Source organism: Monodelphis domestica, chromosome 1, assembly GCF_027887165.1.
Source record: "Monodelphis domestica isolate mMonDom1 chromosome 1, mMonDom1.pri, whole genome shotgun sequence".
Lineage (NCBI taxonomy): Eukaryota > Metazoa > Chordata > Mammalia > Didelphimorphia > Didelphidae > Monodelphis > Monodelphis domestica.
This window is the reverse complement of record NC_077227.1, coordinates 172897233-172907478: the sequence shown is the minus strand read 5'-3', so window position 1 is coordinate 172907478 and position 10246 is coordinate 172897233.

The following is a 10246-nucleotide window of genomic DNA, read 5'->3' as shown; positions in this document are numbered from 1 at the left end:
ATAGCCTGTTTTAGATCTGATAGAGCTGACAAGTGTTCTGGCTCTAATTTGAGGCATTCAGGGACCGAATCCCTTTTCAGTGCCATAAGGGGTTTAGTAATTTCCCCATAGCAAGGAATCCATTGTCTACAAAACCCTGTTGCTCCTAAAATTGCTCTCAACTGTTTCTTAGTGGTAGTAGCACTTAAATTTTGAATATTTTCAATGTTTGGGAGAAATAGAATAGGTACCTGCAGTCAGAATGAATCACAAATATTCTACTTTAGGGAGACACCACTGAACTTCATCCTTTGAGATCTTATGTCCTCTTTTGTGTAGTTCTAAAGAAGGTGTTTACTATATTCCTGACATGCTTCTGCATCTGTTGAAGCCATGAGTAGATCATTGACACATTTGATAAATTTACTGCTTTTAAATGTTATATTATCTGTGTCTTGGCTCAAAATTTGTGGAAATAAACTCAGGCTTTCCACGAACCCTTGTGGCAGATGACTCAATGTAAATTTAGAGCCCTTCAAGGTAGAAGCAAAGATTTGCCTGGAGTTCTTATGTATGGATATGGAAAGGAAGGCTGAGTTCAAGTCCACTACTGTAAAGTTTGTAGCTGTGCTAGGAATAGAAGGAATGGTCGTATGTATGTTGGAAATTACAGAGTGTCTCTTTATAACATGATTGTTCACAGCCCTCAAATCCTACACTAATCTATAGAGGTGCTTGCCATCGGACCCTATTTTTGTTTTTTTTAATGGGCAGGATAGGTGAATTGTATTCACATTTACAAGGGATTATTATTCCTTGGTCAATTAATGAGTTTATTACTGGGGTAATACCATAAATTGTCTCTTTTGAGAGGGGATACTGAGGAATGGAAGGATGTGGGCTAGATTTACTTTTTATCTGCACAGGAACAGCTGACTTAAGTAAGCCTACATCGGAGGAAGATGTGGCCCAAAGTGACTCCAGTATATCTGCAGGTATTAAAAAGGTGGGATGCTCTTTCCCCTTCTGACACTCTGAGGGAATTACAGGGAGTAAATTTAAAGATTCCTCATGTATTTCCAATGATAAGGAACCATCTGGGGAGCCAATTATTGTGGTTCTGAGTTTGCATGGAAGGTCCCTCCTCGGCAAATTTAAAGGGGGGTCAGGCATCAAAAGGAAGGAATGTTGTACCTCTAGGGTTCCATAGACACCATTGTTGTGGAAAGTTTTTTTTTAACTCTTTGAGGTATTCCTGACACTCCTGTTACCCTCTTTGAGCCAATGGAATAACAATATTAATCGGATGTACTCTTTAATACAGACCTGGAAGCTTTAGTGTGAACTCTAAATTACTCCACCCTACTTATATCATACTTTAGGGGAAGATAAAGTTGTACTCTCTTGATTGAACAATGAGGGTACTCAACTCTTACCTTATAGTGAAGCTAGAACTTTAAGTTAAGCCTATTTTAAGATCTTAATACAAAAAGGTGCTGGAGAGAGGAAGTGAGCCAAATATATAGATCTTTCACCCTTGTGTCTCCTCCTCTAAATTTTTATGTCTACCAATCACATCAAAGGCTTTTCTATAGGACTGACCATACTTTTAGTTCTCCTCTTCTTTTGATTAGATTATATCTTTAGAGTTACTTAACACTTCTTTGTTAAGTTCACATTTTGCGAGTTAGTTAACCTTTTTGTGATGAATTTAACCTTTATAGTTACTTAACCCCTTTTTGTATTAAGATCTTAAAATAGACTTAGCTTAAAGTTCTAGCTTCACTATAAGGTAATAGTTAAGTACCTTCACTGTTCAATCAGGAGATTACAACTTTATCTTCTCCTAAAGTACAGTCTAAGTAGGGTGGAGTAATTTAGAGTTCATAATAGTAAGGGTTGAGTTCTTCATGTGTGCTTGTCAGTGCTCATGAGTTGGTTCTTCATTGTGGAAGTATGATATTACATATGATAATCTTCATGTGTGGGTGCACGTAATATGTTGTACTGTATAAATTTTCAGGATGTGTGTTATAAATTTAAATATGATATTATCTTATATCATTTGATGTTTGATTTTAACACGGGGTTTTATTTGCATAGTTGTTTCTCTAAGATGTTCATGTTAAGAGATTTTCTTGACTTAAATTTTTCTTTGGAGATAGAATTCTGCTATTAGCTTGTGGGGGATGATATGAGGTACTTCATATAGTCATATGTTGCTAGTCAAGTAACTTTGCTACATTTCCATTGCATTTGATTGGCTAACACATTGTTACATGGAGTATGAACTGTGAAATTATTGTGCTTAAAATTTTTTTTCTCTTTATGTTTGTAATATGATATTTGATTTTTTTCTTTCTTTTTTCCTATCCTTGATGCTACTTGGAGTACATGAAATCAGTATTAATGTTTTTTGACTTGAAGGATATAGTTTCCAGTATGTTTACAGTATCTATTCATCCTAGTAACCTTGAATACGCAAAAGCATTAGACTATGGAAACCTGCCATTTATTGATAAATGTTATGGGATTTTGTTTAATGATTATGTCTGATTCCAAGAGAAGTGAACAAAAGAGCCACTATATAGTGCCAAGTAGCACAAGGTCAAAAAAGGACAAAAGGCAATCCAGGCAGTGTTGTTGAACTTGCAAATATGAAAGGATGTGAACCCAGTATGAGAATCAATGTTGTGGTGCTTGACCTATCTCGATGCACAATATTCTGAGTCAATTACTTCAGTTTGGCTGTCATCCTGGCTCCCCCTATTTCTGACAGTGAAGGTTAAATCAGACCAAGGAATGATTTTTTCCCCATTTGCTGCTGAAACTTAGTACTTTCTTTCTTATAATTTGGCAATTTTCTGTAGTCCTGGCTGCAAATGGATAAAGTGCCATATTGCTACTATTGCCCTACAGGCCTGTGGGACATAAGTTACTTTAATAGAGCCTTCCTGTGATTCAAGAACCTGTTACGAGTTTATTTTTTACTCAGGATTTTATACACATAAGATTTTTATAAATAATTTCTGTAATTATTTTTATACAGAGTCTAATTTTTGTTTTTAATTTTTGAAATTTTTGGGTGGTTTGTTTTTGTTTTGACAATTGTTTCCTATACCTCATAACTCAGTCATGTATCCTGGGGTGATTTTGGTGTTGGTCAACACCCTCCTGAGGGGGGATTGTGTAATTATCCCCCAAATCCATAATTTAAAATTTTTGGAGAAATTTCAAGAAAAGAAACTTGCCAAAACCCTGAATCAAGAAAGTGGATCCTTTTGGAGAGGTGCTGAAAAGATGCCTGAAGAAGCCACACACTGCATCAAAAGAGCCAGAATGAACTTTGGAATATAATGAATTAAACTGAAGGGGGTTTTATATAGAGATTCTGAATGTAAACACTTATTCAAAAGGCAACTGCCTCCTAATTGGCATTTTGTCAATGTGTCTATCAATCAGTTTTTGTAATTTTCTTCTCATTTCCCCTCTCATCTCTAACTATTGTAACTTCCTTTTAGAAAAATGCAATATTATATGTACTTTTAGCTAGAAGGTATTTAGAGTTATAAGATAGTTATATTTAAATGATCCATTGGAGAGACTGGTCTCCCATAGGATCACAGGGGGTTATTGTGTCAAGGAATTTCATTCCCTCCCCTTATTGAGTAGCTTGACCTGCCTGTCAACATTCCTCACACAATACAGTTACACCAGGTTTTGAGTCCGTGTATGTGTTGTATGTCAATAAAAGGAAGGGGGTAGGTCTTTTCTAGGCTTTTGGCTTGTGGGTTTGAATGAATGTGGGAATAGAGTAGGCAGTAAGGGAAAAGAGGAAGGGACTGGCAGGCTGGGCAACTCATGGCCAGGTTACTTTAGAGGAATGATGAAATTTAAAACTATGATTGTCCACCCTGTCTAATAAACTTTTATAAAATATATATCTGGTAGAAATATTAATTCAATTCTTACAACATAACTTCAGAAACTTGCAAATGATTTTGATATGTACTAATGGTACAATGTAATTTCATTCATTGTGATAATTGATTATCAGTTAAAAATAAACATTTTAGCTAAATTTAAGAAGGTACAAAACTTATTGTGAGAGAATTGTTTATTCTCGTTAGGACTTGCAATGTATAATGTTTAAGGAATATAATGTTTAGACTTACTAATATACTTGGTAAATGGAATTTGAGAATCAACTGAATGTAATTAATGGCCAGCTTAATAGCAGAAAGGGGACCTTTACTTTACAGATGTAAGAGTTTAAATTTAGGTTTTATGTGAAAATTTTAAGGGGATTGTAGGGATTGAAGAGGTACATGGGGTAAGAAAGGATTTGTAACAGAGAATGGAGGAGTTGAAGGGAGAGAAGGAATATGGCTGCCAGTGAGAGAGTGATACCCCCTGATGAGAGGCTATCTTTGAAAATTGGATTTCCCAAGAAATGGGCCAACTATGATAACCTGAGGGGATATCTTCTATATTGATTGATGTTGAAGATATTCCAGAGCAGGTAAGCATGGACCCCCTGAGAGACAAGCCTCACCTTGGACCAAGGTCTCTCAACAGTGATTCAATAAGGACCATTTATGGTTGAATGGCTGTCCTTTCAGCTCCTTCTATATCCCCCTGAAATGACAGTCCTCTTATCAGACTGTGGTTATTTAAATAAAGATAAATTTTAACAACAAGTTTGGATTCGGACGGTGTCTTGGAAGAGGGAATCGGGATTTCCCTAGACTGGGTTTTTGTCTCTCTCCACTTTTGAGTTGAGGCCAGGCCTCGCAGGCTGGTGGAAGGTTTCTTTTATTCCTGTCTATGCTAATCTGTGCTAGCTTTCTTAAATTCAAAGTCTTTAGCAGTAGACAGCAAGAGGAAGAAAAGTTCTGACTTTCACAGCTGATTGGGCATGTCTCTTCAGGATGAAGTCCCTAAAGACCAACCTTACAGTTCAAATTGCTCCTCTTAAATCCCTTTGTTTGATGACATGATCACAGGAATCCAGGTAGAACACATAGTTGGGAAAGATCCAGGAATAGAGTTACTTCTATCCCAAGACAGGGAGAGGGGCTCCTTTCAGTATGAGGGGCAGGAAAGAGAGTCTAGTCCAACTGTCACTCCAAGTTCCCCTCCCTCCACCACATTTCATTCTTGTCAATATTTTCTCTTTAACATTCCAAATGCTGTTTGTTCCACCTGAGTGGCAGAAAGTCCAAAACTTGCTTCAGGTTTCCTTTCCACATATGCTAAATATGACTTATAAAGTAATATTATGATCTCTGATTTTAAAATATTATAGCTTAAGTAGAAATGACTTTTAGCAGTTTTTATTTACAAAGAGGAGGAAATAGTAAAAGTGTAAATGTAGATAAGGAAACAGATTCCTGAGAAGCCTACCAATCTTTCTCTGGTGAAGTCTGGCTCAACACTGGCAGGGGCTTCCCCAAGACTCTGTACCTGGTAATCCTCAGCTAGAAGTTCCAGTGGTGTCTTCAGCCAGGGTTCCACCAACACAGCCTCCTCCAAAGCCAAACTCAGCCACTCATCCAGCAGGTTGATGCAGGATCCAGGGAAAATGTCTCCTTCAAGGTAAGAAAGGACTCTCTGGAACCAATCTTTCCAAATGCCAGGAAGGGAATTTCTGGAACCAATCTTTCCAAATTCCAGGAAGGGAATGAATGTTAGTCCATGCTGGTCTCTTCTTTTATGCTTCTTTTCCCACATCACTTCCTGTCACTCCTCCTTCTTCACAAAAACCAATGGCAGTCTTTCAATTTGCCTACCACTGCCCAAGTAGGGGCAGGCAGTAGCCTTTGGAGGTGTGAGCTTACTCTAATTCTGAACTCTCATACCTAATGGTAAGTAGGGGTACTTTAAGTTCTTGATTTGATTAGCTAAAAATAGACAAGGGGAGAGTTAATCCTATTTCACACAGAGACAAAAATGTACTAGAATATAAAATCTATGATATAAATGTAAAATCCATTTAGAAAAAGTTATCCTGTAATGTGGAGGACTTTTCTGTAGGATCTTAATTTTGGGTTTCAAGTGAGATGTTGTTTTAATGCATGTACTGTCAATATTAGCAACAAATGGAACTATAATGATATGTAAGATAGAGAAAACCCAGAGACTTTGGAATAAAAGCATGGAAGAGCTGCAAGGATTCTCTCAGCAGTGAGGGTTGGGTACAGAAAAGGTTTGTAACTTAAAAAGAGAGAAAACTCTGGAAGAGACAGTTGACTCTGCTCTCTTGATTGAGACTTGCTGAGGACAGAGTTCATTCTCTGACTGTATCCCAATCCCAGAAACCTTCCTCTCCCTGAATCCTGATCCCAATCCTCTCAAAAGAACAAGTGGACAAAGACCTGAAGAAGGAAGTACTCTACAAGAAGACTTGTTAAAATCTCCCTTCACCCTGAACTTGAGGACACCTGCTGTGCCAGTCAAGAAGCTAGGGTTAATTACTCTGAATCCCTCAGGGGCTCACACCACCACATCTGAGTTACCTAACTTTGGGGGGGGGAAGGGTATTATCTAGATAGGGACCCCTTTTTCCCTCTTTCCCTCCTGACCCCCAATCTACCCTCCATTCAACTTTATCCCTTATCCTTGTCTCTCCTGAAATAAACCTGTTGTTAGGACCCAGAACTGACTCAAACTTCACTGAAAGGTAGCCTAGCTGAAGGGAGAGGAAAGTGATCTATCTCTCCCCTGTAAGAAAGAAACCTGTTACTTAGGAGAACCTGGCTGTTGAGAGTGAAAAGGCAGCCATAGTGAGGGGGACTTAGTCAGAGAGGGCTGAAGGGGCTGAAAGACAAATATCCTCCTCCCTTTTGGCTTAACCTCAACAACACTTCTTCCTCCTTCTTTGTCCTTGCCTTGAGGGAGAGAAGACTCCATTCTCTCTCTCTCCTCTCCCCATCCCTTTATTGCAGATATTAAGGAAGAATTTGGAATATTACAAAAATGGAATTTCTGAACAGCATTTTTTATTAGGATACATGAATTGCTATCAAAGTATGTGCAGTGTATAAGAAGGAATTCATGGTCTAAGGATTAACATGCATTTAAATACAATTTGTTAGAATGTAATTATGTGTAAAAATAAAATATGCATGTAGTTATACTGAAAGAAAAATTATTTTTCAGTTGAATTGGATAAGGCTAAATGTACAAAGGTGATATGCAAATGGTGTACATGAATAATGCAATTGATGAGAAAAATTTGACTAGTCCAGTAATCAAATAGTACTTGGAACAAGATTATTGATTATATGCAATTAAGTATAGTTACCTCTCCTCTGTTGTTATAAGGGTAAAGAAGAGAAACCAGATGAGATAGGAGAAATAGAAAAGTTGATACGGAGTAGAAAAACTAGTACAAAATAGATACAACAAATGTTACATCAGAACATTATTGGTGATATTTAACATGTATGTAGAAATATTTTGAGGTATCTATTTGAAAGTTCTGAAGTTTTGAATCAATATCCATTGAAAATAATTTAATATCAAGATGAAAACATGACTAGGATATGAGACCAAGATAAATCACAAGCAAGACACCTTTTAGATAATATTGCTAAAGACTTAGAACTTCCTACAAACTTATCAACCCCGTCCTCACAGTAAATGGTAATTTAAAACCCAAGTTCTTAATTAGCAGCTTCATTAAATTTTCATCTAGTATTAAAGATAATATTGTAACCAAAGCCAAAAGTAAACAAATATTTAAAAAATAGTATACATATAAAAGAGAAATTTTAAAATAAAAAACAGCAATTGAATAAACCATTTAGGTACCTATTTGGAAATATCAGAAATGAAAGATTATATATTTATGTGAAAATATAGAATGTATATTTATACCAAATGTAAATTGTACAGTAAGCATTTCCAATTTTTAAATGAGCAAAGCAAATTCATAAACTATTTCAACAATGACTTTAGACCACCAAGACTCTGATTAATTTCCAATTAGCATGTCACTGGTATAGATAACTACTTAAAAAAAGAAATAAAATCTAAATTTTAGATTAAGGGTTTGGATTTTTGACTAAATTGTGATATATTGAATGTTACTTAAACATGTACTTTGTTTAAGCATGATTCTACTAAAACGGAAAACATGTGTTTAAATGTAAACAAAGGTTTAGAAGCAATTTGTTAGAATCTGATCATGTTTATTTGCAATGATAAATGATTTATACTGTAAACTAAAAGTTTGAGGTAAATTGGTTATGGCAATGTACAAAAGATATGTTATGTATAAAAATGTTGGTTCTCTTTCAAGTCACTAACAAAGGCAGAAAAATAATTCTTCACAGAGTAAACACAGAAACTAGGCAAATAGATTTGTGGTAAGGTAGAAGTTAAAGAGTAGATATTTTCTTTGCGAATTTTTAAGATAGTGAGAAAACATCAGAGGAGTAGATAGGTAAAACAAATGGTTGTTTGGATTATGGAAATTTTAAGAATAAAATTGGGTTATTAAAATTAATCCTCTCTAAGCTATAATAGGTAAGACTTGTCATATCTCTAAGCTATAATAGGTAAGAGTTGTCATATAAGGCAAGGCTTTTAAAATCTCAGTTGAGGCTATTGTAAGCCTGACATCCAACTATGACTATACAAGGTGCTCAGAGGAAAGCTCTTAAGAAAATTCAGGGGAGGAAACTGAGATAGGACCCTCCTGATTTATGTAAGGCTAATGGTCCCTGAGTAGAAGTTATGACATGAACCAGTAACAATTTTGGCTTGTATGCTCAAGCTAAGTACAGTCCTTTTGAGACAGGAGGACATCTTTTTTTTTCTCTCCTCCACCATTTCTCCTTATAACAAATCCCTGTCATCAGTGCAAGCAGTAAATTCTAAGAAGATTGAAAGTTCTAACTTCCATTTCCCAAACAAAGTAAATTAGTAATTAAAGGATAATATTTAGCTACCCACCACTAGCTCCTGTTTTTAAACTGTGACATTCTGGGGTTTGCAACTCAAATCTTCCTAGCTAGAAAAGTCATAAATCTAGCACCAAGCAAACACTGTGACCAGCCAAGAGTGAAAGGTTTGTTATGAATTTTTTGCAACTAAGAGAAACTAATTAAGCATTTTACTCTTCTCTCTATAGGAACATCTGGGAATTGAATCCATGATTAATCAAAACAATGTTAGTGGAAATTTAACTCTCAGCAAAATTATTAGCCCTTTTCCTGTCATTGTTTATGATATCTTTTAGCAAATGGATTATCCCTTTTAATTAGGTCAATTTTTGCCATTCCTTTGCCTGAGATCATGATTGTTACTCCTCCCTTTTTTTTAGGTCAGATGAAGCATATTGGATTCTGCTCTAGCCCTTTATTTAACTTTGTGTTTTAAATTTTTTTTTATTTCAAATGTCTCTTGTAAACAGCATATTGTTGAATTCTAGTTTCTAATCTAGTCTGCTCTTTGCTTTCTTTTTATGGATGAATTTATCCCATTTTTTATCAGAATTATGGTTACTAACTTTATATTTCCCTCTATCTCATTTTCTTCTTTGTTATTCTCCCTCTCTTACCCATCCTTAGAAGCCTATTTTACTTCTAAGTACTGACTTCCTTAATCTCTCTTTTCTTTTTATTATGCCCTCATTTATTTTAACTCCTTCCCCTTCTATTTTCCTATTGAGTAAAGTTATATTTCTATACCCTACTGAATGTGTACATATACTCTTTCTCCTTTGAAACAATTCCAATGAAAGTGAGATTCAAACATTGCCCACTCTACCCATTTCCCCTTTATTGTAAAAGGTCTTTATTTCATATTTCTTTTATGTAAGAACATTTTCTTCATTCTGCTTCACCTTTTTGCTTTTTCCCCCTGCATCCCTTTCTCTCTCCCCTTCATTTTTTGGTTGATCATGCCAGCATAATCAAATCACATCCATTCCCTTTGTAGATATAAACTTTTAACTTCTGTAATAATGATAAAATTCTTAGGACTTATATTCCCATGTAGGAATGTTGACATTTTAGTTTTATTAGAATCTTTATATTTTCATTTCCATATTTTTCTTTTTATGCTTCTTGTGAGTCTTATGTTTAAATGTCAAATTTTCTATTCAGTTCTGGTCTTTTGTCAGGAATGCTTGTAAGTCCTCTATTTCATTAAATATTAATTTTCTTCCACTGAAGAATTATATTCAGTTTTACTGTGTCTATGATTTTTGGTTGTAATTCTAGATTTTTTCCCCTACTGGAATATCATATTCCCAACC